At 40.9% G+C, this 24,101-nt stretch overlaps 1 protein-coding gene across 7 annotated transcripts in view; it reads left to right on the top strand.

Annotated features, from left to right (window-relative positions):
* The window catches only part of rbfox1 (RNA binding fox-1 homolog 1), a 402,884-nt gene that overhangs the window by 226,569 nt on the left and 152,214 nt on the right, over positions 1-24,101 (top strand). The window lies entirely within an intron of this gene.

Below are 24,101 nucleotides of genomic sequence, written 5' to 3'. Positions count from 1 at the left end.
ACATATCGTCATGGTATTTAGAGCGTTTTTTAAATAACGCCGAACTAAATGACCAAGATAACTTACACTGTTATCGTGCTTATTTAGTAACATTTATTGTAAAAAAGGATTTAGTATTCCAACGTCTTTTCTGAGGGGGTGTCTACAATCAATATGGCTTTTTAATGTTTTTTTATTTTTTAAACATGTGAGTTAGTATAGAATCTTGTTTATTGTATTTACATTTCTCTCCTATAGTTCAACCATTAACCTCTAGTGACGTCCCTAACCTTTCCATTAGCCGATACAAATGACATTATGCCACCATTTAATTGCAAATATATCAGGAAGAAAGAACAAGATTCGGTCTCTGCCCCCGAGGAATCAGCGGATACCCTGTTCACTTCGTCCGTTACCATCCTAACCGTATGTTAAGCGTTTTCTGTGGACATTGGGTCATTCAGATAGCCTACTAATATTCTATACTAATGTCAATGCATCTACCAGTGTATATTTAATAGTTTTCTTGTGTCCATTTGTATACCAATACTTTACACCTGCGTCCATTTGTATAAAAATAATGTTAACTACATTTACACACAGGTTTAGTTCCTCATATATTTATATTAATTTAGTTGCATATAACTACATATCATTTAACTTAACTTGTTGATTACACCTGTAATTTACAAAGAAGAAAAATGTCACCCAGTTATGGCACATTATTGAACCCTTTATAAAACATGACATAGTTACAGAGGATCTTTGCAGTCATTATTATGATGTCCATGTGCCTCATCAGATGCTCTTCCTTTAAAGTGGGACCGGGATAATGACATAAATAAAAGATAATAAGGATGAGAGAGGGAAAATTTGAATTGTTCACTCAGATATCGGGAATTAAACAAAAACCGATCGATCGAGGCGAAGAAAAAAGGAAACAGGTGAGAAGGAGATGTAGAGAGAATGACAGAGAGAGAGTGAAGGAAGAAGTTGAGAGAGCAAGATTGGGAGATAAATTGATAGATTATTTTCAGAATGAAAGGGATGATGAAAGACAAGCAATCTGATGAAACAGAAATCTTCCTTGATCTAAATGCTGAGATATGTGTTTGAAAATTGTTCCTCTTTTAAAGCCATCAGCACACACACACACTTTCTGTCCATTAGCATACATTTTTCCATCATCAGCATACAAGCTGCCCTGCTTTTACCTCTATTGCATTGAAGGGATAGTTCACACAAGGTACAAAAGTACATGTTGTTTTACTCCATATGTATATGTGTGTTTGCATCTGTGTGTGTGTGTGTGAGGGCATTTGTGCGTGTGTGTATGTTTGTAGATGGGGAATCTGGGTCTTGGAAGCTATATATAGTGAAAAGATGTAGACATTTTGGATACATCTAACGGTCTTTGGGGAATCCATTGAGAGGGAGGCACAGACATTGAGCACTGTGTGACACACCTTAAACACACACACACACACACACATTGACACACACTGACACACACTGACACTTCACACTGACATTTCAGCACACAGTCAATTTCAGGCAGTTGGAACACTGTGTGGGAATACCTTTACTTGTGTTTTTGATTTTTTGATATCATACGAACAACCATGTCTACAAAAAAACTATTTAAAAGCTTATTAAACTAGTGAAGCTGCACTCGTTAACGTCCGGGTCCTGTAGATGATGTCTAGTCCTGGTCAGGTCCTGTTCTTATCCACATCTGGGCCTATTGAATTCCTGGACTTAACAATAACGAATATATTTACATTTGTATTTCAGAACTCAGCTTAATTGTTGTCCATGAAACCAACATTATCAGTTAGTAGTCATCACAGTGTGGTTTTCAGGTTTATAGTTCAGTTCTAACCTCTATTTCCATGTCTATGAGACCTGGTTTATTGTTTAGTAACATCCTCTCTTTCAATGTCTATGAGACCTGGTTTATAGTTTAGTAACATCCTCTGTTTCCATGTCTTTGAGACCTGGTTTATAGTTTAGTAACATCCTCTGTTTCTATGTCTATGAGACCTGGTTTATAGTTTAGTAACATCCTCTGTTTCCATGTCTATGAGACCTGGTTTATTGTTTAGTAACATCCTCTGTTTCAATGTCTATGAGACCTGGTTTATAGTTTAGTAACATCCTCTGTTTCCATGTCTTTGAGACCTGGTTTATAGTTTAGTAACATCCTCTGTTTCTATGTCTATGAGACCTGGTTTATAGTTTAGGAACATCCTCTGTTTCCATGTCTATGAGACCTGGTTTATTGTTTAGTAACATCCTCTGTTTCTATGTCTTTAAGACCTGGTTTGTAGTTTAGTAACATCCTCTGTTTCTATGTCTTTAAGACCTGGTTTATTGTTTAGTAACATCCTCTGTTTCTATGTCTGTGAGACCTGGTTTATAGTTTAGTAACATCCTCTGTTTCTATGTCTTTGAGACCTGGTTTATTGTTTAGTAACATCCTCTGTTTCTATGTCTTTAAGACCTGGTTTATTGTTTAGTAACATCCTCGGTTTCTATGTCTTTAAGACCTGGTTTATTGTTTAGTAACATCCTCGGTTTCTATGTCTTTAAGACCTGGTTTATAGTTTAGTAACATCTTCTGTTTCCATGTCTTTGAGACCTGGTTTATTGTTTAGTAACATCCTCTGTTTCTATGTCTTTGAGACCTGGTTTATTGTTTAGTAACATCCTCTGTTTCTATGTCTTTAAGACCTGGTTTATAGTTTTGTAACATCCTGTAATTGTATTAGACATTCCTCTTTATATTAAACTGTGAATGGTTAGGTTTAGATGAAGTCAGGCTGATTTCAATGAATGGTTAGGTTTAGATGAAGTCAGGCTGATATTGGTTGAAATAAAGTCAGGCTAATTTCACAGAGGATTAGGTTTAGATGAAGTCAGGCTCATAATCAGATGTGCATTTGTTAAAATTCATGAAGCTGTAAAAGATTGATGTTTCGTGTTTCCTTTCTGGATTCATTTGTGAGTTATTTTCCCCATATCTGCTGGAGCTAGTATTAAGTGTGTGTACAGTATATTTATTTTATTTATTTACTGTAAATAAAGAAGTTTAGCATTTAGGTGATTGTTCGGCCTCATTTACTTGTATGCATTTCTCTGAATGAATGATTGACACAATGGTGTATTTACCCTCAAAGTCAACATGAGACATTTAATATTGCTGTCTTGTGTATTTAACAATTATCCTTAATTAATCAGTAACAGCCCCCCCCCCCCCCCCCCCCCCCCACACACACACACACAAACCCACCCCCTGATGAATCAGACAGCTAATTCAACCCAGCGTCCAGAATTATGTTTTCCAATGAACGTCTTTGTACAGAGGTTGACCAAGGTCCACGTTAATCAAACGACTGCTGTGGTTTATTTTCTATCAGGGTGAAAGCCACAGGATGTATGCACAGAGTCCATAGTGTTTTAATGCCACCATGTTGCCCGGTTAATATTTCATACCTCTCTTGTTGGTTCTGTGTGTTTCACGGGGCCAGTCACAGGAAATGAGAATTGATGACATGTAATAACAGTGGTTATAAAGTGTTAGTAGACCAGGGGTGTTGCGCGTCTGCCCGTACCACTCCGCAGTTTAATTACACAGTCTGAAGTCACGGGCCGCTGCTCTCGCTGTGGAGGTGGACAGGCCTGGACGCTGTGTTTATCCTTCTCTCTGGAACCCCTGCATGTGTCCGTGTGTGTCCGTGTGTGTACGTGTGTGTCCGTGTGTGTACGTGTGTGTGCGTGTGTGTGCGTGTGTGTGCTAGCAGATGGTTGATGTGTGTGTGACTTTGTGTGTTCAGATAGTTGGTTGACATGTGCGTTTTGTGTGCTTGTGTTTTCTAATAGATGTTTGATATAATCTGTGTCACATAGGATGGTGATGGGAGGGGGGGTGGAGGGTGTGTTGCTTTGCTCAGTTAGTCTCACCCCAACCCCCCCCCCCCCCCCACATCCTTCACTCTCTGTGTCATGTAAGAACACGCTCTCCTCATGCATGACTGGAGATGGGAAAGAAGGGGGAGACAGAGAGAAACAGACAGACAGTGAGATGGGAGAGAATGAGAGAAGAAGAGGTTGAGAGATGGGAGAGGAAGATAGAGAGAGGAAAAGAGAGTCAGACATGAGAGAGGGGTGACAAATGAGATATGGAGATAGGAGCGAGATGAGAGAGGGGGGACAAATGAGATATGGAGATAGGAGAGAGATGAGAGAGGGGGGACAAATGAGATATGGAGATAGGAGAGAGATGAGAGAGGGGGGACAAATGAGATATGGAGATAGGAGAGAGATGAGAGAGGGGGGACAAATGAGATATAGAGATAGGAGAGAGATGAGTGAGGGGGGACAAATGAGATATGGAGATAGGAGAGGGGTGACAAATGAGTTATGGAGATAGGCGAGAGATGGGACAGATAAAGTGATGCAGTACGTGCTGGGATAGGCTCTTGTGTAACTGAGTTGGTAGAGCATGACACTAATGCCGAAGGTTGCGGGTTCGATTCCCAGCCATGCAACCAGTATAAGAAAAAGATAATATCATGACATTGTATGCACTCACTACTGTAAGTCGCTCTGGATAAGTGTGTCAGCTAAATTACTTAAATGCAAATGTAAGTGGGATGACAGAGAGAAGATGAATGAGAAAAAGAGGGATACTTGAGAGTCCTGAGAGGGAGACCTGAGAGGGATATGTGAGAGACCTGAGAGAGAGAAGGGAGACAAGAAAAGGCTTACAGCATGACTGAACCATCCAAAACATTAAAAAAAAATACCAAAAACAAATCTGCCAAAACTTGCATTAAGTAATCATGGATATTTAGATGGCTTGCTTTTACAATCAATTTGACCTAATGGCAAATATTGGGTTGTTGATTGAATTCATATTAATTTAGAGTTTTGTTGCATCTTGGTAGAACTTTCACCATACAAAAAGTAATGCGTGTCTCCAGTCAGAAGGGTTAATCTGTGGAAAATAGGAAAATCTAAGCATATCTTTAAATGGCTTGCGGTGCTTTGAGCATCTCAAATAGAACCAAGAACCATGTTCTATTTTAACCCCTGGCAAAGCAGACACTTAATGATGTGTCAAACAGTTTGGGTGACATGACTGGACATGTGTACATTTATTTGGCAATGTGTCTAGTCACAACCGAAGAATGAAATCAGGTTGGTATTGCTCTAAAGACAGCATGTTGAGTTGTAATGAGTTATTGGACCTAGGACATGGTCCTTAACATAATGGAAAATTATTAGAGATTACAATGAAAGGGACTTTGTCATTCAGAATACAATCAGGTTCTACAAAATGTCTGGAAAATTCTATATTTGTTTAAGTTTGTTAGGGATAGTTTAGTTTGTATCCAAAATCTCCAAAAGAAAAGGTGTATTTTATGATATTACTTTAATTCAGAAAAAAATAAAAAATGTTGCTCTAATATTCCAACAGTGTACCATGCATACCTTTACCCCTGTACATCAGCTTGTGTGGAGTCCTGGAACAAAAGCAAAAACAGCTCCAAGTTCCACAGACTGTTCTAAGTGAAATCAATCAATGAAATGTATTTTATGAAGCCCTTTTACACCAGCAGCTGTCACAGCATCATGATCGTCAGGGTGCAGGACACAGGCACAAAGGTTGCTTGAACAAAAGGTCTTGGAGAAAACAAAGGCTCAGAACGGCACCGGTACGGGTAACAAGGGACAGGCAGCATTCCAGATGCTCTCCCATATGGAGAATTTTCCCAATCCTGTTCCTCCTAAATTGCTGCAAGTTTACTTTGTATATTATGTATATTATTGCCATACTTGCCATATCTATAATATTTAATACTACTACCCATTTGCTGCTAGTTTGCAGTACTCTTTTTAAATTGCATTTAGTTTTGCAGTGTTATGTATATTATCGATTTATTAAAAATGTTTGCTATACATCTTGCTTTATATATTTTTCTTAATTCTTACTATGTAGATGTTGGGTGCCATGTCACAAGAATTTCCTTGTTCAGGGTGAGGCTGTGTTATTTGGTACATTTGACCAATAAACTTGAAACTTAACAGTGACAGCAACAATGAGCAACAAGAAACACAGGGGCAGGAGTAACTTCAATAGGGACTAAATAAAGGGTTAACGAAGACTAAACTAGACAGACTAAACTAGACAGATGAACCAATGAACCAAAGGGAACCAAACTGAACATAGAAACCAAGAAACAATTGCACTCATTCATCAAATTTCATCTTAAAATTATCGTACGATTAATTCACAGAGAGAGCTGGAATTCATTAATATTATCTTTGTTATGTCCTTACAATCAAACCCATGTCTGGTCGGAGACCGTGTAAACCAAAAATAAGTTAATTCTTGATTCACAATAAGACCATCATTACCACGAAAAACAACAATCATAACAGCCTCAGTAACAACAATTATAATTATAATAATAGGTAATATAAAATAAGATGACAAGGAATATACAACATACTGTACACATGTACACCAATATTAATATTTTTTATCACTACCGTATAATTTTTTTATTTCCCTTTATTCTGCATTTTCTTTCACTTTTTACTGTTGTTCATGCATTTGTACGATTTGAATTGCCTTTGTGTATGCAATGCGCTAGATAAATAAACTTGCTTTGCCTTGCTTTTTTAAAGTCATTCAGGCCTATACTATCAACAATCTTGGAGATCACACAGTGAAGGAAATTTTTTTTTTGATCCCCTGCTGAATTTTTATGTTTGCCCACTGACAAAGAAATTATCAGCCTATAATTTTAATGGTAGGTTGATTTGAATAGTGAGAGACAGAATAACAACAAAAAAATCTAGAAAAACGCATGTAAAAAAATTTAAGAAATTGATTTGCATTTGAATGAGTGAAATAAGTATTCGACCCCCCTGCAAAACAAGACTTAGTACTTAACCATAAGTACTACTACTAGTTGCTTGACCATTCTACAATGACCATTAAGCAAAAACATATGTGGTGTGCAAAGATACTTGTGCTGAAGCCGATGAAGTTCCAACACTTGAGTTGCCATTAATAGTCCCAGCAGCAAGCGAGTATCACCATTTACCGGTAGGTAGCTAGCTAGCTAGTAACATCTGATTGTCTAGCTACTGTAGCTAGCTAGGTAAATCATAAATGTGGTGTTTTTAAGATTTGTTGTAATTGTAAGTGTATAAATGTTGATCCAGCTAGCTAGCTGTATGTGTGATGGATCAGAACCATATCTTAGAAACAAATATTTATAATGTTATCCCCACGTCCATTCAATTTGGCTTTTGTGTTGTTAGTACAGATTATTTCATTGGCAAATCTGTTTTCAACATAATTATTGAAGTAAAAAGTGAAAAAGACAATACATAACAGCTTAATGACACTTCAGTATCATGGGTTCTTTAACTCAAGTGAAACTAAATCATCGTTGCTTTGAAAGAGTAGTGTTATGAAATGTAACACCCATTTCCATTTGATGAAAGCATAGGGTCCTGGCAGCCGAATGTAAAACTGTTCAGTCCTAAACAGTCCCTGCCCATAGATGTTGAGGGTAAAGTCTTAACAGGATACTTTGTGCAACCAAATTGGCCTCAGTCTGTAGAAGTGAAATTTAAAACTGTCGAAATTTAAAACTGTTAAGGTTAGGGGTCAAGGGTTAGGTTTAGGGTAGGGAAAGGATATACAATGCAGCAGGGTTAAACATGCAGCTTCAGTTACCACAGATCCAACCAAACAGCTCTACCTCAGGGGTATAAAGAAAAATTACATTGATCCTACAACACTGTTTACAAAAGAGATGGGACGCTGCATAAAATGCAAATAAAAACACAATGTAAAAATTATTTAATCCCTATATTTATTTGTACAAATAGCACAAAGACAATATATCAAATTTATTACCTGGGAAATGTTATTGTTTTTGGAGAAATAAATGCCCATTTTGAATTTGATGACAGTAACAAGTTCCAAAAAAGTTGGGACAAGAGCATGTTTACCACTGTGTTGCATCACCTCTTCTTTTAACAATACTCTGTAAGCGTTTGGGAACTGAGGAAACCATTCTTGCTTGATATAGGATTTCAGCTGCTCAACAGTTCAGGTTCTCCTTTGTTATATTTTTCATTTCATAATGCGCCAAATGTTTTCAATGGATGACAGGTCTGGACTGCAGGCAGGCCAGTTTAGCACCCAGATTATTTTTACTACGGAGCCATGTTGTTGTAATATGTGCAGAATGAGATTTGGCATTGTTTTGCTGAAACAATTATGTTCTTTCCTGAAAAAGACGTTGTCTGGGTGGCAGTTTATGTTGCTTCAAAACCTGTATATATTGTTCAGCAGTAATGGTGCCTTCACAGATATGCAAGTCACCCATTCCATGTGCACTAATGCACCCCCATACCATCACAGATGCTGACCCAGAGAAGGCATTTCTGTATGTTGTTTATGTATGGTTTCTTCTTTGCATGGTAGAGTATTAGCGTTTGTAGTAGGGTTTGTAGTCTACATAATAATGGGCTGTTGGGTAGTCTCTAATCTACAAATCCTCCTGTATATTGGTACAGTACATGGAATGGGATGTTGGATAGTCTCTCATCTACAGCAGGTCTGTTGCAAGCGCTCCAGTTGTTTAATTTTATGGTGTGCTCCTTCCTGAAACTAGGGCAACCTGGGAAAGGGGGAGGAGTCCACTATCTCATTAACACTCATGCATAATTGCATGCATGAGCTTGATGCAAATAACAATATCAGGATGCATCAATATTTTACAGAGAGAGACGAATGGACAGGGAGTGAGAGTGGGGAGAGAATAAAGGGGAGAAGAGAGAGAGGAAGAGAGTAAGGGAGTGAGAGAGAGGAGGAGTGTAAGGGAGAGAGAGAGAGGAGGAGAGTAAGGGAGAGAGAGAGAGGAGGAGAGTAAGGGAGTGAAAGAGAGGAGGAGAGTAAGGGAGTGAGAGAGAGGAGGAGAGTAAGGGAGTGAGAGAGAGGAGGAGAGTAAGGGAGTGAGAGACAGTTTATCCCAATCAATTTCCAACTTAATTCACTGATGCCATGAAGCTGTGAATTATTCTGTCTGAGAAAGAACATCTACTTATAACATGGCTCCCGGATGAGTCTGTGATTGTGGAAGCCTTAGGGACATTAGGGGGAATTCCATGATTGCCTGAAGTAACGTCGCTGTTTATCATCAAGTAATATCTAGAGAAACCATCATCAATTAATATTTCAGTCTTTTTCATGCTTTATTGATAATCTGCAATAGTGTCCTTAGAGAGAGAGAGGGATAGGGAGACAAAGATAGGACGGGAAGAGAGAGAGAAGGAAATGGGGAGAGAGTTTGTATTTTGAGTGTTACTTATAACAATGGTGGTTAATATAGCTCAGTCATCAGTCTAACATCGTGATCTACATTGTCTGTAATGTTAATATAGCTCAGTCATCAGTCTAACGTTGTGGTCTACATTGTCTGTAATGTTAATATAGCTCAGTCATCAGTCTAACGTCGTGGTCTATATAGTCTGTAATGTTAATATGAGTCATCAGTCTAACGTTGTGGTCTATATTGTCTGTAATGTTAATATAGCTCAGTCATCATTCTAATGTCATGGTCTACATAGTCTGTAATGTAAATATAGCTCAGTCATCAGTCTAACGTCGTTGTCTATATTGTCTGTAATGTTAATATAGCTCAGTCATCATTCTAATGTCGTGGTCTACATAGTCTTTAATGTTAATATAGCTCAGTCATCAGTCTAACGTTATGGCCTATATTGTTTGTAATGTTAATATAGCTGAGTCATCAGTCTAATGTTGTGGTCTACATAGTCTGTAATGTAAATATAGCTCAGTCATCAGTCTAACGTCGTTGTCTATATTGTCTGTAATGTTAATATAGCTCAGTCATCAGTCTAACGTCGTTGTCTATATTGTCTGTAATGTTAATATAGCTCAGTCATCATTCTAATGTCGTGGTCTACATAGTCTTTAATGTTAATATAGCTCAGTCATCAGTCTAACGTTATGGCCTATATTGTTTGTAATGTTAATATAGCTGAGTCATCAGTCTAATGTTGTGGTCTACATAGTCTGTAATGTTAATATACCTCAGTCGTCAGTCTAATGCCGTGGTCTACATTGTCTGTAATGTTAATATAGCTCAGTCATCATTCTAATGCCGTAGTCTGCGTAGTCTGTAATGTAAAAATAGCTCAGTCATCAGTCTAACGTTATGGTCTATATTGTCTGTAATGATAATATAGCTCAGTCATTAGTCTAATGTCGTGGTCAAAATAGTCTTTAATGTTAATATAGCTCAGTCATCAGTCTAATGTTGTGGTCAAAATAGCCTCCAATGTTAATATAGCTGAGTCATCAGTCTAATGTTGTGGTCTATATTGTCTGTAATGTTAATATAGCTCAGTCATCATTCTTATGTCGTGGTCTACATAGTCTGTAATGGTAATATAGCTCAGTCATCAGTCTAATGTTGTGGTCTATATTGTCTGTAATGTTAATATAGCTCAGTCATCATTCTTATGTCGTGGTCTACATAGTCTGTAATGTTAATATAGCTCAGTCATCAGTCTAATGTTGTGGTCTATATTGTCTGTAATGTTAATATAGCTCAGTCATCAGTCTAACGTAGTTCTCTATATTGTCTGTAATGTTAATATAGCTCAGTCATCAGTCTAACGTAGTTCTCTATATTGTCTGTAATGTTAATATAGCTCAGTCATCATTCTTATGTCGTGGTCTACATAGTCTGTAATGTTAATATAGCTCAGTCATCAGTCTAATGTTGTGGTCTATATTGTCTGTAATGTTAATATAGCTCAGTCATCAGTCTAACGTAGTTCTCTATATTGTCTGTAATGTTAATATAGCTCAGTCATCAGTCTAACGTAGTTCTCTATATTGTCTGTAATGTTAATATAGCTCAGTCATCATTCTTATGTCGTGGTCTACATAGTCTGTAATGTTAATATAGCTCAGTCATCATTCTTATGTCGTGGTCTACATAGTCTGTAATGTTAATATAGCTCAGTCATCAGTTTAATGTTGTGGTCTATATTGTCTGTAATGTAAATATAGCTCAGTCATCAGTCTAATGTTGTGGTCTATATTGTCTGTAATGTTAATATAGCTCAGTCATCAGTCTAATGTTGTGGTCTATATTGTCTGTAATGTTAATATAGCTCAGTCATCAGTCTAATGTTGTGGTCTATATTGTCTGTAATGTTAATATAGCTCAGTCATCATTCTTATGTCGTGGTCTACATAGTCTGTAATGTTAATATAGCTCAGTCATCAGTCTAATGTTGTGGTCTATATTGTCTGTAATGTTAATATAGCTCAGTCATCAGTCTAATGTTGTGGTCTATATTGTCTGTAATGTTAATATAGCTCAGTCATCAGTCTAATGTTGTGGTCTATATTGTCTGTAATGTTAATATAGCTCAGTCATCAGTCTAATGTTGTGGTCTATATTGTCTGTAATGTTAATATAGCTCAGTCATCATTCTAATGTCGTGGTCTACATAGTCTGTAATGTTAATATAGCTCAGTCATCACTCTAACGTATACAGTAGATCTCTCACTCATACACACCTCAAGTGTTCCCGAAATGTGGTAGCTTTATTTTATCCTACATTATTACATTACTATTTTCAATATACTAAGTCAGGGGTGGGCAATTAATTTTTACAAGGGGCCACATGAGAAACCTGAATTGTGTCAGAGGGCCACACCAACAATAACTTGAACTTAATTCTGGTCAACTTTATTCCATTGTAAAATGCACTAAATTATATATTTTGAATAGCTTGTACTGATAATCAGAAGAATAAAACTATTCTGTAAATATTAATAATAGGCAATGTGAAATTGTGGTGTGTAGGTCAAATAAGAAAACAAAAACAATTATTGAATTAGTGCATTTTTTTTTACTTGTTAATCTCCACCAACAAGGAAAAACCACTAGTTTATAGAAATACAGCAATACAACAAACAATAACTTGTAATGTTTTCCACCTCATTTTACCTCTTCAGTCTGTTCTGTGCTTGAACAAGGGCATTGAAATCTGGCTGAATGTCTGAGGTGGCTATGCGAAGGACAGCTGAGAGGTGGTCATCAGTGATAGAGGATCTGTGTTTGGATTTGTTGAACTTCATCACTGAGAATGTCTGTTCAGATACATAGGTAGATCCAAAGTGGACTAGAATCCTCTGAGCATGCCTCCTCAGGTGTGGAAAGTTCTCCTCTTTGAGGGAGGAGTAAAAGTCCAGCAGTGAGACTGACCTGAAGTGCTCTGCCAGAAGTGTGTCAGACTGCAGGTCAATGAGTTCCATCTGAACATCCCTTCGTGCATTATCCACACTGCAGTTGAAGGGGAAGAAACCATGTGCATTTCACTTTCAAGAGTTTTGAAATCTTGAAATCACCTCAAACTCTGCATGCAGTGCATCTAACATGGTTGAGTACTTGTGGATGTGATCGGCTGATCTTTTGGTTTCCTTTAGTGTTGGCAAGTGGGTCAGAATGTTGTCCTTCACTTGGCTTGAGATAAGCTGCAACTTTCTCATGAAAGCCTTCACTGCACTGTACATCTTGTGCACAAAAAGGCCCTTGCACTGCAGTTTGACATTTAGTTCATTCATTAGTGCAGTCACATCCACAGCGAATCTGAGGTCTGCCACCCAGTCTTTATCTGAAAGCTCTGGGATGTTATGTCTTTTCTTAACACAGAAATCCTGAATCTGGTCTCTCAGGTCCCAGACACTTTTCAGTACTTTGCCAAGGCTGAGCCACCTGACAGTCCAGTGATAGCTTATGTCACCATGTTCAATCTCATTTTCCTCCAAAAATTCAACAAATTGTCTGTGATTTAATTCTCTTGCTCAGATGAAGTTAACTGTTTCAGTTACAGCATCAACAACATGGTTAATTTTCAACACTGTCTTACATAAAACTTCCTGATGTATAATACAATGCAAAAATGTCAATTTCTGCAAAGGGTTCAGTTCTGTTACTTTATCCTGCATTCTCTTTAAAAGTCCAACATTTTTCCCCGTCAGATTTGGACAACCGTCTGTTGTCACACCTGCCAGCTTGCCCCATTTCAGTCCTAACATGTCCAAACATGCATTTACCTCTGTGAACAAATCATTACCAGTGGTTGTCCCTTTCATTGACTGCATGGCTGCCAACTCCTCCATGATTTGAAAGTCTGCAGTTATCCCACGTAAGAAGATGAGTAGCTGGGCGGTGTCACGTACATCGCAGCTCTCATCCAAAGCCAGTGAAAAATAGTCGGCCGCTCTGTTCTTCAGCTGAAGCTCCAAGTTTCCAGCGATGTCCTCAACCCACTTCGTTACAGTGCGTCGGGAGAGTGACACATTCTCAAATGAGCCCTTTTCTCCGGGCACAACAACGTAACAGAGTCCAAAAAGCACTCCTTATTAAACTCTCTGTCAGAAATCGCCTTACTTTTTCTGCCGATTTTGAGAAATTATATAACTTGTCCTGATGGCTGCATCTCTGGGGGTGTGAATTTTCGTAAAAAGTACTTGTTGGGTTTGCAGTTTTGCTAGCAACGCATCAGACCCTCACGTGCGCTCTTCATCAGACAGATTTCTGTATTTATCCTCATGCTTGGTCATGTAGTGGCGATTCAAATTATAATCCTTTAACACAGAGACCTGTGTACCACAGATTAAGCAAACGGCTTTACCTTTATTTTCTGTAAAGAAATACTTGGCAGTCCATGTCTTGTTGAAAACACGGCATTCGTTATCAACTTTTCTTTTCTTAGCGTGAGCCGACATCTTGAGGGTAACCTGGCTAGCGTCACTTGTCGCTGTTCACCTTCACTCTCAGCTCACGCACTCATATACATCCATACGTAAGTAATACAAATGTAACGCTTTTCAAAAGAAAATTTCCAAAGGCCGAAAACCGAAAACCGAAACACTGAAAGAAAAGATTGTGTCAATTATTTGGTGGCTGAATTTTCTCGTGCATCCCTATAATTTATGATTGGCCTCACGTGGGCCGGACAGGGACGTACAAAGGGCCAGATGTGGCCCGCGGGCCGTAGTTTGCCCAGGTCTGTACTAAGTAGTACTGATAAAAAGGTAGGCTAAGTAGGGATAAAACCATCACATTTGGCACTAAGGTAACATAACTACTTATAGAAATGGAGCCAGCCAAACAAACATGGTTTAAATGTACCAATTTAGCTTCACGTCAATGTCTTTGGACAAAGTCTTTGCAATGCAGTTTGGACTGAGTTGATAGCCCTTGACATTCTGAAGTTATATCCAAAAAGTTGGATGTATTTTATGAGGACAACAATGATAACATGTTCTTGTCATTCTCGTCCATTCATCTGTTCATCCATCCTATCTCACACATCCAAGCAGTGTCTATATCCCCCTTGTCTCTTATTACCATACATCCAAAATGTTGTTCTTATGCCTCCCTTTTCATTACCATTTTCTACCATCCCAAACGGTTTGAATGAAGACCAAGCTTTTTATTGGCCGATGCATTTGAAGAACCCTTCCCATATATCTCTTGTTGCTACGTGACAAGTTTGTCTTGAGACACAGTTGCCAGAGAGTGGATCCTTCTGCTAGTTTGCAGTATTGCTGTATTGACAGAAATATGCTGTATATCTTAACATGTTGGATTCGCTCAATTACCAATTTCTCAGACACTTGGAAGTCAAAGTATTTTATTAATCAAATGCCCTGATTAATATAGCATTATTCTGAGCATTTAAATTCTTGTGACATGGCACATGATGCAGTAAGCATTTAGAAATATATATAGCAAAATATACTTAACAATGTAAACTAGCAGCAATTCCAAAAATTCTAGAATGGGGTAAATGGAAAATATGGACAGAAATATTAAATATTATGAATATAAATATAAGTGTAATAGTGCCTATGAATGGTACATTAAAATATGCTAATGTACATTTAATGTACATAAGAAGTCATTAGAGTACTTGCAATGTTCAGTGTTGCTGGTTGAGAAGCCTTATTGCCTGAGGGAAACAACTGTTTGTGAGTCAGTTTGACCATGACAGAAACACCATGTTCTCATTGAGATGGGAAAATATTTCTGACCAATCTTTGGCCCTCTCTCAAGATCATGGTTGAGTTGGCTGAGCATGAATGGCCAAGGCTTTTTCTTGGTAAAACCCATATCAGGCATTCTGCCACGTTGGACCAGTGGGTGGCACTGTTTCCTCCAGTGTAAGGACTGAATCCCATTGACAGCTGTTGTTGTCACCTGGAGAGGTGTTTTGGATGCTTCTGTGTTTATAGGTTTGTTTGTTTAGTTTTCAGAATCCAACTAAAATTCAGAGTTCTTCCCCTCGGAATCCACTACGGGATGTTCCGCTAACATGTCTTCATAAATTCTGTGTGTTTGTACTGTAAATGTAGTAGTTAGCATGCATCAGTTACCCCACATTGTCCTCTGTGTTTACAGAAACCTCACTGCCACTTATCATAAGAGGGTGTATCCAGGCTACCTTTCCCATCTGGCTGTTACGACATCATAGCAACCTAATCACTCTCAGCCTCCGATTGGCTCCTTCTTCCCCCCTCCTCTCCATGTAACTTTCCTCAGGTTGCTATAAATGAGAATGGGTTAAATAGGAGTTACATCTCAGAGGTTAGAGGTTACATCTCCATTCAGGGGAAGGTAGCATTACTATTTACTCTTTTTTTAAAGATTCTTTCCAGTGCATCAAAGCAGTGTTTTGAAGGTCTGGTGGCAACTGTTTGTTCTGATTCTGCATCTCTCTCCTGGTCTCTGTATTACTCTCCCTGTCTCTTCATCTCTCTCTCCCGGTCTCTCCCAATCTGTCCATCTCTCTCCCAGTCTCTTCATCTTTTTCCTGGTCTCTCCATCTCCATCTCTCTCCCTAACTGTCCATCTCTCTCCCAGTCTCTCCATCTCACTCCATATCTCTCCCTAACTGTCCATCTCTTGCCCCGTCTCTACATCTCTCTACATCTCTCTCCATCTCACTTCATCTCTCTCCCAGTCTCTTTATCTTTTTCCTGGTCTCTCCATCTCACACCATCTCTCTCCTGGTCTCTCCATCTCACTCCACCTCTCTCCCGGTCCCTCCATCTCTCTCACGGTCTCTCCATCTCACTCCAACTCTCTCCCGGTCTCTCCATCTCTCCACCTCTCTCCCGGTCCCTCCATCTCTCTCCTGGTCTCTCCATCTCACTCCATCTCTCTCCCGGTCCCTCCATCTCTCTCCCAGTCTCTCCATCTCTCTCCTGATCTCTCCATATCACTCCATCCCTCTCCTGGTCCCTCCATCTCTCTCCCAGTCTCTCCATCTCTCTCCTGGTCTCTCCATATCACTCCATCCCTCTCCTGGTCCCTCCATCTCTCTCCCAGTCTCTCCATCTCTCTCCTGGTCTCTCCATATCACTCCATCCCTCTCACGGTCTCTCCATCTCACTTCATCTCTCTCCCAGTCTTTCCATCTCACTCCATCTCTGTCCCTGTCTCTCCATCTCACTCCATCTCTCTCCTTTTATCACCCCGTTCTCTGTCTCCCCCTCCCCTCCCTCTCTCCCACTTTTTCTTGCTTTCCATGACATGTATGCCCCACCCACCCTGGGAGAGAAGGTGAGAGACAGACAGTCAGAGAGACAGACAGTCTGAGAGACAGACAGTCAGAGTGACAGACAGACAGACAGACAGACAGAGTGACAGACAGTCAGAGTGACAGACAGACAGTCAGAGTGACAGACAGTCAGAGTGACAGACAGACAGACAGAGTGACAGACAGACAGACAGACAGTCAGACAGACAGAGTGACAGAGTGACAGACAGTCAGAGTGACAGACAGACAGACAAACAGACAGACAGACAGAGTGACAGACAGTCAGAGTGACAGACAGACAGTCAGAGTGACAGACAGTCAGAGTGACAGACAGACAGACAGACAGACAGACAGACAGACAGAGTGAAAGACAGACAGACAGACAGTCAGAGTGACAGACAGTCAGAGTGACAGACAGACAGAGTGACAGACAGTCAGAGTGACAGACAGACAGACAGACAGAGTGACAGACAGTCAGAGTGACAGACAGACAGACAGTCAGAGTGACAGACAGTCAGAGTGACAGACAGACATACAGACAGAGTGACAGAAAGTCAGAGTGACAGACAGACAGTCAGAGTGACAGACAGACATTGTAAGAGAGATACAGTCAGATAATGAGTAAAGTCAGAGAGTGAAAAGCAGAGGGGGATGAGCTGTGATTCACTGGTGTCAGTAATATGAGATGGTAGGTTGTAACATTGCCATCCAGTTTAATTAGTGTTTAACTCAGGGTCTGCTACACACACACTGATAATGTTTGGACATACACCCACACGGACCAATCTTCCAGTGAGCCGTGATAACTACTGGAGTTTTCAATGTCACATTAATTTTACATACATTAATGTTTCATATATTAATGTTTCATATATTAACATTTTCACTTTATTTTTCCATTTTTAACATTCTTAACGTGTACTGTCTTTTTTATTTTTAAGCCTTAAGATCCTAAAACTGCAGTGCACCATATGAAGACGTTACAGCTTTTATCTCATATGTTTTATAATTCTCTGAATGTTTTGCAGATTTGAGGCCCTTACACTTTTAGTGACTTGACTGATTCCCTTTCATTGTTAGCATTCTACCTGTAAAGGAAGTGACATCGCAATGACTGACACGTGTGTTGCTTAGTTACCATGCCTGACTCTTAGCATGTGTCTGTTAATTTATTGTTTTCCCAAAGCATGGCAGATATGCACACACACACTCTCTCACATACACACACACAGTGACACAGACATGCACACACACACACACACAGTGACACAGACATGCACACACGGATACACACATCTGGAGACGCATCACAGTGGGATCAAACACACACTGAAAGACCTGCTATGTATGACAGTGACCACTAACACACACACACACAGAAAATGTATATCCTTGCCGCCTTCTACAAAATCTATTGTGATGGACTGAGTAGGGTTGTGTAAGCTGTTCTATTAAAAGAAGAAAGGAACAAATGACTGTTTTATCCTGCCTGCGTACACACACACAGATACACACATACGCACACATAATACACACAGACTGTTATGCACAAATACATACACACACACATACACCAACACACTAAGGTTTGACCTAATTATTCCATTTTGTGTCTTCAAAATTAGGGGAGGGGAGGGGGAGAGGGGAGGGGGGAGAGAAGGGGCAAGGAGGTAGATCATGTGAAACATAGAAGGGAGAGAGAGGAGGGAGGCAAAGTGAGATGAGGAGTGATGGGGAGAATATGAGAGAAAAAGAGATGCGAGAGAGAGAGGGGGAGAGAGGAGATAGAGAGAGAGGGAGGGAGGAAAAGAGAGAGGGGATAGAGAGAGGGAGGGAGAGGGAGAAAGGGAGGGAGAGAGGGAGGGAGAGAACTCTCAGCATTCAGCCTCATTACGTCTGTTGGCATTTTAACTCCTTTTGATGATTTAAGAAGAGAGAAGAAAGGAGGACAAGAGGGGGATGAGGGGGAGGTGAACAGGATGGGGTGTGTGTAGGAGGGGGATGGGAGGAGTAGATGGGGTGAGTTTAGGATGAGACGGAGTGTGGGGGGGGGTTGTTGAGAACAGGGTGGGGTGGGTGGGGGGGTGAGGGGGGTGAGGGGGGTTGTTGAGAACAGGGTGAGGTGGGTGGGGGGGGAGGGGGGGTTGTTGAGAACGGGGTGAGGTGGGTGGGGGGGAGGGGGGGTTGTTGAGAACGGGGTGAGGTGGGTGGGGGGGAGGGGGGGTTGTTGAGAACGGGGTGAGGTGGGTGGGGGGGAGGTGGGGTTGTTGAGAACAGGGTGAGGTGGGTGGGGGTTTAGAGGGGGAGAACAGAATGAGGTGGGTGGGGAGGTGTTCTCTCTTCCTGACACCATTTGTCCACTCTGCCTAGACCTCACTTTGTTCCTCCTCTGAAAACAGAGACTGCAAATAAAAGAGTGGAGTGGAGGAGTGTGGAGATGGAGAGGAACAGAGAGGGAGTCTAATAGAGGAGAATCCTAAACACGCCTAAATCTGGGTCACAGCAGCCCTGAAAGGGTGCATCATACAACCCACAGGCTAGAGACACAGACACACACACACACACACACACAGGGAAATGGCTTGTGATGATTCAAGACTCATTTGGAATGGACTTTTGTGTCTTTTTATGGCATTTTTATAGAATCTGAATATGGAATAGAATGTGGTGTAATAGAATACTACAGAATGTGGTGGAATATAAAAGAACAGAACAGAATGTGGTGGAATAGAAAATAATAGAACAGAATGTGGTGGAATATAAAATAATAAAACAGAATGTGGTGGAATATAAAAGAATAGAACAAAATGTGGTGGAATATAAAAGAATAAAACAGAATGTGGTGGAATACAAAAGAATAGAACAGAATGTGTTGGAATATAACATAATTTAATGGATTGTGTTGGAATATAAAAGAATATAACAGAATGTGGTGGAATATAAAAGAATAGAACAAAATGTGGTGGAATAGAAAAGAATATAACAGAATGTGGTGGAATATAAAATAATAAAACAGAATGTGGTGGAATATAAAAGAATAGAACGGAATGTGGTGGAATATAAAAGAATAGAACAAAATGTGGTGGAATATAAAAGAATAGAACAGAATGTGGTGGAGTGTAATAGAACTGAAAATAATTGTATGTGGTAGACTAAAACAAAAAGTGTGTTTGTTAAAGTCTGGGAGGAGGATCGAGAAAAGGATGGTTGGAAAGCAAGAGTGTGTGTGTCAGTTATTTGTGGTGTTGTGTGGGACTGAGTAGTGGTGTTTGTGTGCTGGTGTTGTGTGGGTCTGTGAATGGTGGTGGTGTTTGTATGGGTCTATGGATGGTGGTTTTGTTGTGTGGGTCTATGGGTTATGGTGTTGTGTGGGTCTGTGAGTGGTGGTGTTGTGTGGGTCTATGGGTCTCGTTGTTGTGTGGGTCTGTGGGTAGTGTTGTTGTTGTGTGGGTCTGTGGGTGGTGTTGTTGTGGTGGTCTGTGACTGGTTGTGTCAGTCTATGGGTGTTGTTGTTGTTGTGGTGGTCTGTGACTGTTTGTGTCAGTCTATGGGTGGTGGTGTTGAGGGAATATAGTCAGTCATGACATTCATTTATCATCACTGGGATTGTTGTGAGACACTCGTTTCCTTAGATTAAGGACACACCAACATAGTCACACAAACTGCATCATAACCACACTGCACCATAACCACACTGCATCATAACCACACTGCATCATAACCACACTGCATCATAACCACACTGACACACTTTGGTCAGAAGGAACATGTCCGTTTACAGATCATTAAATGGTCTATATTTCTTTTGACTTAATGGTTATTTTATTAGCATTCAACATTCTGAGTTGGGTTATATTCTGATAGTATAATTCTTTTTTAATCCTTTACTTCTTGATATGCTTACCTGAGAGAACAGGGAACTTAGCTGTGTGTATGTGTGTTTGTGTGTGTTTGAAGTGCCAAAACAATGAGAATAAGGTCAACTTGATTCACACAACAGTGTGTTAGCGTTCTGGCGGCGCGCTAACCTCTCGATCAGATAGCTGTAAACAAATTGATTTGAGCTCAGAGGCTCGTCATCAACAGCTTATCTGATGTGAAAGAGCCAAGGGAAAGATAGGGAACCAGAGGGAGAGAGAAACAGAGAGTGGGACACAGAGAGAGAAACAGAGACAGAGATAAGGGAGAGATGTTGGCCAGAGAGAAAAAGTGTGACAGAGGGATTAAATTGGTCTCACAACACAAAAAGACATAGTGAAAAATATTGAAAGAAAGGAGACAGAGAGGTAGAGGATGACAGAAGTAGAGGAGGAGAGACGGAGAGAATGAGAGACGGAGAGAATGAGAGACGGAGAGAATGAGAGACAGAGAGAATGAGAGAGGGGCAGGATGAGAGGCAGAGAGAGTAACAGTCACTTCAATTGAATTTAAAGAGAGAAAGAGACTTGGGGTGAGAGAGAAGTGAGAGTGAGAGAAACATTTATGGAAAGAAAGTTAGGGGAGAGAGTTGATTGTGTGAGGTGGAGAGACAGATAAAGGAGAGGCGGATGAGGGAGAGATAGATAGGAAAGTGGGAGAGTGAGAGAGGTTGGGAGTAAAATGAGAGGGTGGTGAGATAGAGAAAGAAAAAGAGAGGAAGGAGGAGAGGGTGGAAAGAGAGAGGGATGTGCTGGGAGAAAAAGGAGAGGGTGGAGAAATAGAGAGAAAGTAGGAGAGAGGGTTGAAGTAGAGGAAGAGAAAGTAGAGAGGGCAAGAGAGAGCGAGGAAGACTGGAGTCAGAGAAGCACTGTAGAGTTTAGAATAAGTCCGAGGATGTGAAGGAATGTCTTATCTCGCTGACTCAATGCTCTCATGGAACTGAGTTTAGGCCTTTTTTAATCTAATCACACAGTCTCCATTTATTGAAATGTCACCTAATGATAGCTGATTGTATCTAATCATTAGAAATGCAATCCTCCAATAGACTCAGTGAATGGGATCACCAGTTGATGCTTTATATAAACAGATATGTTAGTATGAACGGTCGTTTAGTTCTGTTCAAATGTATTAAAGCTGCGCTAGGTAGGGATTTTTCATTGAAAATAACATGTTTTGTCTAGCCAAATATGGTGTCTAAGTTAAATGCAGCCCTGTGAGAGATGTTTAACACCACAGACAGCTTACCGCCCCTGGAATCCCGCTCTGAAAATGTGACTCAGGCGACAATGCAGCCAATCATGTTCCAGACAATCTTTGGCCAATCGCCTTTGTCGAGGCGGGCCTTGGCTCCGTTTATGAACTTGCATACTGCCGCCTTATCGCATACTATAAGTTTGTGATAAGGCGCTAAGATTTTTCTTTTTCAGACAGAAGCTACAATGACTGCTACAGATGACAACACAATGCCAATTCCTCCGTTGCCTGCAACAACATGCACATTGAAAATTGCAATTTATCGTGGATATCACACAATATTGTGGAAAAAAATATATTATGGAAGGATGAACATGAACTAAGTCTTGAAATATGCAATGGACTTCAGAGTGTAAGGAGATGTTCAGTTTGGAAATAAGTGTGTGGAATGAATCGTGTGCCCGTGTCCATGGAGGGGTTGACTATCAGAATGCAGCCTTGCAGACCAGTCATGCTCAGAACGGTTTTCAGAGAGGCCTAAATCCTACCTGTGCTATAAGGGGTTGTGATCTGGATCAGCATGGCGGCCAGCACAACTGCAACTGAAGACATTGTGACCCAGATTTACGGGAGTTCATTTCCTGATCACAGCCAGTCTGGGCCTTAGATTCTGACATAGTAATAGGCCTGGGGTTGGGACAGTGATCTTTTTAAAATAAATGCATCCATAAATGACAAGAGAAACTATTGCTCTCTCCGTTAGCTGCAAGAAGGCCATGCACTTAGTGCAGAATTTTGCATATTATTCTATGTGTATCAGCTGGTGCCGTAGTTGTGTCGCAATATTCATATTTATATACATTTGAAAAAATAAACATTTGAAAAAATAAAAATAGCCTTAAAATATGAGCTCGAACTTTAGAATATGTTCATCATCATCATCTTCTGCATATCCGGGGCCAGGTCGCGGGGGCAGCAGTCTAAGCAGAGATGCCCAGACTTCCCTCGACACTTCCTCCAGCTCTTCCGGGGGGACACCGAGGCGTTCCCAGGCCAGCCGGGAGACATAGTCCCTCCAGCGTGTCCTAGGTCTTCCCCGGGGTCTCCTCCCGGTGGCACGGGTCCGGAACACCTTCCCAGGAAGGCGTTCCGGAGGCATCTGAAACAGATGCCCAGCCACCTCAGCTGACCCCTCTCAATGTGGAGGAGCAGCGGCTCTACTCTGAGCTCCTCCCGGGTGACCGAGTTTCTCACCCTATCTCTAAGGGATCGCCCAGCCACCCTGTGGAGAAAGCTCATTTCAGCCGCCTGTATCCGGGATCTTGTCCTTTCGGTCATGACCCAAAGCTCATGACCATAGGTGAGAGTAGGAACGTAGATTGACTGGTAAATCGAGAGCTTCGCCTTGCGGCTCAGCTCTTTCTTCACCACGATACATCGACCGCATTACTGCAGAAGCTGCACCAATCCGTCTGTCAATCTCCCGTTCCATCCTTCCCTCACTCGTGAACAAGACCCCTAGATACTTAAACTCCTCCACTTGAGGCAGGCACTCTCCACCAACCTGAAGTAGGCAAGCCACCCTTTTCCGATTGAGGACCATGGCCTCGGATTTGGAGGTACTGATTCTCATCCCCACTTGGCTGCAAACCGTTCCAGTGCATGCTGAAGGTCCTGGTTTGAAGGGCCCAACACAACAACATCATCCGCAAAGAGCAGAGACGAAATCGTGTGGTCCCCAAACCTGACACCCTCCGGCCCCTGGCTGCGCCTAGAAATTCTGTCCATAAAAATTATGAACAGAACTGGCGACAAAGGGCAGCCCTGCCGGAGTCCAACATGCACTGGGAACAAGTCTGACTTACTGCCGGTAATGCGGACCAAGCTCCTGCTTTGGTTGTACAGGGACCTGACAGCCCTTAGCAAAGGACCCAGGTCCCCATACTCCCGAACCACCCTCCACAGGATGCCGCGAGGGACACAGTAGAATGCCTTCTCCAAATCCACAAAACACATGTGGATTGGTTGGGCAAACTCCCATGAACCCTCCATCACCCTGTAGAGGGTATAGAGCTGGTCCAGTGTTCCACGGCCCAGACGAAAAGGTGACATTTATTGCTTTTAATTGTGGGCCGCCTGAACTAGGCTTGTCTGGTTCCTTTTCTGGTTATTATAATCTGTCCCACAATAATATTTAGGGTGGCTCTAGTTATCCATATCGAAGTTTTAAAAACAATGACCAACTCAGCGCCAAAATATCTGAACCAGGACGTAATTAAGAGATTCCTAAAACAAGGAATCTGTTGTGTTTTAGGCCTGGAACG

Source organism: Esox lucius, chromosome 11, assembly GCF_011004845.1.
Source record: "Esox lucius isolate fEsoLuc1 chromosome 11, fEsoLuc1.pri, whole genome shotgun sequence".
In the NCBI taxonomy this organism is placed as follows: Eukaryota; Metazoa; Chordata; class Actinopteri; order Esociformes; family Esocidae; genus Esox; species Esox lucius.
Note: the sequence above shows the minus strand (reverse complement) of the source record. Positions and strands in the feature narration are given on the sequence as shown.